The following is a 7,597-nucleotide window of genomic DNA, read 5'->3' as shown; positions in this document are numbered from 1 at the left end:
TGCCAACAAAGGTTCATCTAGTCAAGGCTATGGTTTTTCCTGTGGTCATGTATGGATGTGAGAGTTGGACTGTGAAGAAGGCTGAGCGCCGAAGAATTGATGCTTTTGAACTGTGGTGTTGGAGAAGACTCTTGAGAGTCCCTTGGACTGCAAGGAGATCCAACCAGGCCATTCTGAAGGAGATCAGACTTGGGATTTCTTTGGAAGGAATGATGCTAAAGCTGAAACTCCAGTACTTTGGCCACCTCATGCAAAGAGTTGACTCATTGGAAAAGACTCTGATGCTGGGAGGGATTGGAGGCAGGAGGAGAAGGGGACGACAGAGGATGAGATGGCTGGATGGCCACTGACTCGATGGATGTGAATCTGAGTGAACTCCGGGAGTTGGTGAGGGACAGGGAGGCCTGGCGTGCTGCGATTCATGGAGTCGCAAAGAGTCAGACACGACTGAGTGACTGATCTGATCTGATATAACCTTTTGGGACTTTTTTTTCACTCAGCATAATTCTCTGGAGATCCATCAGATTGTATATATCAATAGTTTGTTTCTTTGTATTGCTGAGTAGTATTCCACAGTTTGTCTAGTTATTCATCTGCTGAAGGCTATCTGGATTATTTTCAGTTTGGGGCTATTACAAACAAAGCTGCTTTGATTATTCATGTACAGTTTTTTTTTCTAATTTGATGAACTCAAACTTACCTGCTTTGAATTCTTTGCTTAATCCTCTGTCATGAAGACCTTCTATATTTTCTTCTAAACATTTTATGGTTTTACATTTTACATTTTACATTTAGATCCATGATCCATTTTAAGTTAATCCTTTTTTCTTATTGCTTCATTATTTTATTCACTGGATCATTTTACCTGGAGTATCTTTGCACCTTAACATGTAATTAACATTTGAAAATAAGCCAATTATACTAATCTTATTTTTTATTCAAAATCATAGACCATTGTTACAATTTGATGACACTGTCCCAAATGAGATGGTCAGAGCCTTGCCTGCAGCCCAGGAATCCATATATTCTCACCACGAGTCACTTCTGTAATAAATGAATGAGTGGCTGTGCTGTTTTCAACTCTGCTCTTTTCCCTTTCCAGGACCTTTCATGGCCACTCTGGAACATGACTGCCATGCTACCACCGCATATACTGGCTTGCAATCATGATCAAACCAATGCATCCAAAAACCAGGGCTCAGACTTTCCCTGCTCTTTCAGCTGGTTGTACTGTACGAGACTGCCCATGTGCCCATGAGGTGCAAGAGGAGGAGTGGAGCTAGTGCAAGTGATGCAGCTGACCTACTTGCTCATGTGCCCTGTGTTCTCCGGTCCTGCTTGGTCTCCTTCCCAGATGCGGTATTTCCATCTTATGATAGTCTGCTGCAGGTATTCTGATTTTTTTGACGAGAGAGGTTCAACAGAATTCTTTTCATAAAGTGAAGTTTCAGATTCAGTCTTTGGTGCTTCATTACCATATGCAGTCTGTCTCTTCCAGAACCCAAAACATGTTGGAGCTATTTCTCAAAAGGTGTTTTGTTTCATGCTGTAGACATAAATGTGTAACTCTATTATAGTTTATAATTCTATGATGGCGTGTGTAAGCTTTTCATAAGCTTCACAGTACCTCTTTTCCCACTGAAAGTATCTCCAACACCATAGGGCCTTCCAAAGCTTAGGACCCAAGCAACACGACTGCTTACACCACAGCCTGGACCTACTGCAGAGCTCTTTCCCGCACTGGGTCACGAGGTCCCACTCAAAGTTGGCAACCCTTCTATGTCACCTATACATGGACCAGGTCAACATTCCTTGGTGAAAAATGTATTTCCTCTAGAATCAAAGAAGCCTACCATGCATGTGCTTCAATTTCTGTGGCAAAGGATTCAGTACACGTTTTTTTTTTTCCCCTTTGTTAGGGATATCTTGGCATATTTCTGACCATTGGACCCTAAAAACATCAGTGACGTTTTCTTCATTGGAATCCTAAAATCTTCACTAAAAATTCAAGAAAGTCTTTGAAACTTTGCAGTTTATTTTACACACTCTGGAGCACATGTGCATTGTCAAGGCTTTCAGAGTACTAGCCCCCGCTAGTTTGACTTGCCTGATCAGCATTATTAATGTTAATGGATCACTGTGAGGTTTTGTGGGATGACCAAGCAGTCTGGATCTCTTTGTACTATAATATAATGAAAGGCAGGAAAGTTAACATAGCCCTAAGGCAAAACTAAATGAATATTGTCTGCCCTGCATGAATGCAACTGTCTCTGACCCTTTCTGATTGGGATGGAAAAAAATTCATTTGATGCATCAATAGCTATATATCATGTTCCTGCTCCATTGGAGAAGGCAATGGCAACCCACTCCAGTACTCTTGCCTGGAAAATCACATGGACAGAGGAGCCTGGTAGGCTACAGTCCATGGGGTCACCAAGAGTCGGACACGACTGAGCGACTTCACTTTCACCTTTCACTTTCATGCACTGGAGAAGGAAATGGCAACCCACTCCAGTGTTCTTGCCTGGAGAATCCCAGGGATGGGGGAACCTGGTGGACTGCCGTCTATGGGGTCGCACAGAGTCGGACACGACTGACGTGACACAGCAGCAGCAGCAGCAGCTCCACCATGATACTTTTCTAGCACAGCAGCTGAAAACTGGGCTACTATTTGGTTAAGTCTGAGGTAGTTTACAATCATTCTCCAGGATCCATCTAGTTTCTTCACGGATAAGACTGGTAAATTTAAAAGAGGCATGATAGGAATCACCATCCTCAAATCCTTTAGATCTTTAATGGTGGCACTAATCTCCGCCACTCTCCCTTCATCCCATAGAATATAATCTTGCTTTTCAAATTTAATATCTTGGCTGGGGAAAGGGGGAAGTTTCAGACATATCCACTTGTCCTTCCCCACTATGAGACCCTTACCACAAAGGACAAGTATCCGGTATGGAGATTACACCAACTACCAGGTATATCAACTGTATACCTGAGGACTATGGAAACGACCATTGAGTATTTTCCAGACCTTAACCAGGATTCCATTTATCACCTGGTCCTGAGATGCCCCCACTCTCTGGAGTGCTTTGAAGATGTTTTGAAGCTCCAGATATTCAAGTAAACTCAAAACATATGTCCAAGAATCCTGAGTATTCTTCTTTCCCCATTTATCACAAAAAAGTTCCCCCATGTATATGAATTCTTTATTAAGTATGGTCTTATGTTTCAGCCCCTTTGATCAAGCACCTTCAAAATCCAATCCCTGGGGTATGCTCCTTTCTCATGACACTGCATGCTAGCTAAGTCCTAGAGCTCCTATGTGTAATCTCTTTCCTGCCTTATCTGGCCTAGCTCTTTTCCAGGTGGCCTAGTAGCTGGGAGAGGAGGTGAGGGCAACTCCTGAGGAGGACACTCACTGCCTTGAAGAGGAGGGGCTTCTACAACACCCTGAAGCACAAGGAAAGGGTAGACTACAAACTCCAAGGGAAGGGAGTCCGCAGAGCCAACACCTTCTGGGAAATCCATCTAGACAGTGCAACTATACATTCCAGGGCCTCAGATTTCTCCAGCCTGGGCCCTGACTTTGTCACAGATCTGGGAACACCATCCAGATAGTGCCATTACATATTCCAGGGCCTCAGATTTCTCCAGCCTGGGCCCTGACTTTGTCACAGCAGACCTGCCTTGACTGATTATTTATTCATCTCTGGAGCTCTGCAATTTTAGCTCTAAGATCCTGTTTGCCACTTAACAAAGTCTGCTCTTACACTGCAACAGATAAAGACTTTTCAATAAACTACCAGAGAGATGCACTGGTCCTTACATTTATTCTTTAACTGTTTGTTAATGGACAAAGAGTTTCTTACTATCCTGTCTGTAGGGTGTTAACACAGCATAGCAGTAAACAGACAACTGAGCTATATTTGAGGCATTATTCACACTGTATCTTTCAAATGCTTGGATCAACACACCTGTCAAGACATTTACTTCACTGTGAAGTTTTTCCAAGAGACCTCGGATGAGATCTTAAGAATAGGACCGCCACCATGTGCCAGAGACGATCCATATTGCAATACCATTCAAGAAGGAGTGTTGTTGCCATCTTGATGGTAAGTACACCATCCCAGTGCCTCATCTTACTGCCTACTTTATCAGACCACCCCTGACATCACCACTTCTCAAAAACAGAAACCAAGATGAAATTAGATGTGCAAGTACTTACTGAAGAAATGCCTGTGAGGGAAAACAGAGAGTCAGGGGAGGCTAGGAGAGCCATCCCACCTTGACGAAGGACTGATCTCTGCAGGAGAAAGGGGTAAGGAAAGAGAGTTGGGTAGGAAAAGTCTTAGATTCTCTTTCTCTGCTGTGGTTCTAAGAGAGTTTTAGCAAGGCAAATGGGGAGTCTTTAAGGCCCATTTTAAAGAAATGTGCCTGCCTTAATATCCCCGCCATGCTTAATGACTGGCTACAGCAAATAATTGGGAAACAAGAGCCTCATGCAAATGCAGTACTCGATTTGCAATGCAGTTCAGGCAGGCCATCAATTATGTCCCCCATGGTAGAAAATCTGAGCATATTTACATAGATGCCATAGATATATTGGCCCTGACTTAGGAACGTGGGATGCTACTTCAGTGGCACACCACTGTCCTTCAAGCATTCTGTAATAAGAGTCGGACATAACTGAGAGACTTCACTTTCACTTTTCACTTTCATGTACTGGAGAAGGAAATGGAAACCCACCCCAGTGTTCTTGCCTGGAGAATCCCAGGGATGGGGGAGCCTGGTGGGCTGCCGTCTCTGGGGTCACACAGAGTCGGACACGACTGAAGTGACTTAGCAGCAGCAGCAGCAGTGTGCTTCCACCTCTATCTCCACAGGCTTGGCTCCCAAACTCAAAACTAGTCTATCATCACTGTGCATGCTTAGTCGCTCAGTTGTATCCAACTCTTTGCGACCCCATGGACTTTAGCCCACCAGGCTCCTCTATCCATGTGATTTTCCAGGTGAGAACACTCGAGTGGGTTGCCATTTCCTCTTCCAGGGGATCTTCCCAGTCCAGGGATCAAACCTGTACCTCCTGTGTGTCCTGCACTGCGGGCAGATTCTTTACCCACTGAGCCATGAGGGAAGCCCTTCTTCCATGGGTTGAGAACAGTGAGACAAACTAAGCTTGTATCCAGCACTAGACTCGTGTGATCTTCCCAACCCAGGGATCAAACCCAGGTCTCCCACACTGCAGGTGGATTCTTTACCAGCTGAGCCACAAGGGAAGCCCAAGAATACTGGGGTGGGTAGCCTATCCCTTCTCCAGCAGATCTTCCTGACCCAGGAATCGAACTGGGGTCTCCTGCATTGCAGGCAAATTTTTTACCAACTGACCTATCAGGGAAGCCATGTCAAATAAGTACTGACACACTTGATAAATTAAAACAGACTGCTATGTCAAGTAGTATAACTTACATAAATATAAACCTACATTGGAGCGAATCTAACATCCTCATTTACATTCATCATAAAACTTTATGCAACATAAATTGCAGTGTAAACAAGTAAATGTCTCATTTTACAATGATTTAAATTGTATTAACCAAAATTTGAAGCTTTACCCAAGAATTTAGCAGCCAGAACATTTGCCCAGTACACTCCAAAGAAGTTGCACGACCCTCCCTGCTAGGGGACCTTTGGATACTGCATGGCAGGCAGGGCCCATTTATTCAGGCAATGTGTCCTTCAATTAGAAGCAGGTGGATTTGGTAAAGACGCAACAACCCTAGGCTGTTCTAGTCTCATGAAGTAGTTAACTTATAACACCATGAATTATTTTACAACCCTTACATCTTGAACCACCTCATGAGAATTCTGTATTATTACCACTCTATAATGCCATTGTAAGAGAAATGAGGAAGCTCACCCTCTCAGTACACTCAAAAAAATGCACATCACTGTTATGATCCTGGATTAAAAAAGGGGATCTTTACCTCAGGGGTAAAGCAACAGTTAGAACTGTACATGGAACAACATACTGGTTCCAAATAGGGAAAGGAGTACGTCAAGGCTGTATATTGTCAGCCTGCTTATTTAACTTATATGCAGAGTACATCATGAGAAATGCCAGGCTGGATGAAGCACAAGCTGGAATCAAGATGGCTAGGAGAAATATCAATAACCTCAGATATGTACATGACACCACCCTTATGGCAGAAAGTGAAGAAGAACTAAAGAGCCTCTTGATGAAAGTGAAAGAGAAGAGTGAAAAAGTTGGCTTAAAGTTCAACATTCAGAAATCTAAGATCATGGCATCCAGTCCCATCACTTCATGGCAAATAGATGGGGAAACAGTGGAAACAGAGACAGACTTTATTTTGGGGGGCTCCAAAATCACTGCAGATGGTGACTGCAGCCATGAAATTAAAAGACACTTGGTCATTGGAAGAAAAGTTATGACCAACCTAGACAGCATATTCAAAAGCAGAGCCATTACTTTGCCAACAAAGGTCCATCTAGTCAAGGCTATGGTTTTTCCAGTGGTCACATACAGATGTGAGAGTTGGACTATAAAGATGAGCGCCAAAGAATTGATGCTTTTGATCTGTGGTGTTGGAGAAGACTCTTGAGAGTCTCCTGGACTTCAAGGAGATCAAGCCAGTCCATCCTAAAGGAAATCAGCCCTGAATAGTCATTGGAAGGACTGACGGTGAAGCTGAAACTCCAATATTTTGGCCACCTGATGGGAAGAACTGACTCACTGGAAAAGACCCTGATGCTGGGAAAGATCAAAGGCGGGAGGAGAAGGTGATGACAGAGGATGAGATGGTTGGATGGCATCAGCGACTCGATGGACATGAGATTGAGCAAGCTCTGGGAGTTGCTGACGGACAGGGAACCCTGGTGTGCTGTAGTCCATGGGGTTGCAAAGAGTCAGAAACGACTGAGTGACTGAACTGAACTGAATTTACTCAGGGAAAGAAGCAAGGAGTGCACATGGAGCTTGATGATGAGAAAACATCTTTTTGTCTCCTCCCCCCTACATTTTTAGCTCCAGTCTTTGATACAATTTAGGGAGAGAGACTACATCAGCAAAAAGCAGAACTGCTGTAGGCACTAGATTACTACTAACATTGAATAGAAAAACAGGGACTTCACTGAAAAACACTTCTAAATTATTTTCAAAGTTCTAAACCTCTCATTTATCCACTTAAAAATGTATCTAATTAGGAGCCTAGAAAGGAGAAGAATGTCTTTGATCTCCATCCAACATTTCTCCAAAATACTCCACATTATAATATAGAATTTGCATAAATTTACTAATTTTCCCTCAGATAAAAAGATGGCTTAAATAACTATTAAACACCTCAAACAATTTCTATGTAAATGGTAGGTTTTTATCATAATTGAGAAATTTAGAAAAATTGAGGAAGCCAAAAATAATTTAAGTGAATCCAAATTTAACTTAATTAAATCGATATGAAGAAAAATAAAACAGCGGCTGCAGATTCATTATTAAAAGGGAAAGTTGGCAATTTTAAATGCATGCAATTATACTGAAATGCTAATTTAAATTTTATGTAAAATATTAAATTTAATGAGTATG

This window comes from Bos javanicus, chromosome 20 (genome assembly GCF_032452875.1).
Source record: "Bos javanicus breed banteng chromosome 20, ARS-OSU_banteng_1.0, whole genome shotgun sequence".
In the NCBI taxonomy this organism is placed as follows: Eukaryota; Metazoa; Chordata; class Mammalia; order Artiodactyla; family Bovidae; genus Bos; species Bos javanicus.
The sequence above is the reverse complement of the archived record's forward strand: the minus strand, read 5'-3'. Positions refer to the sequence as shown.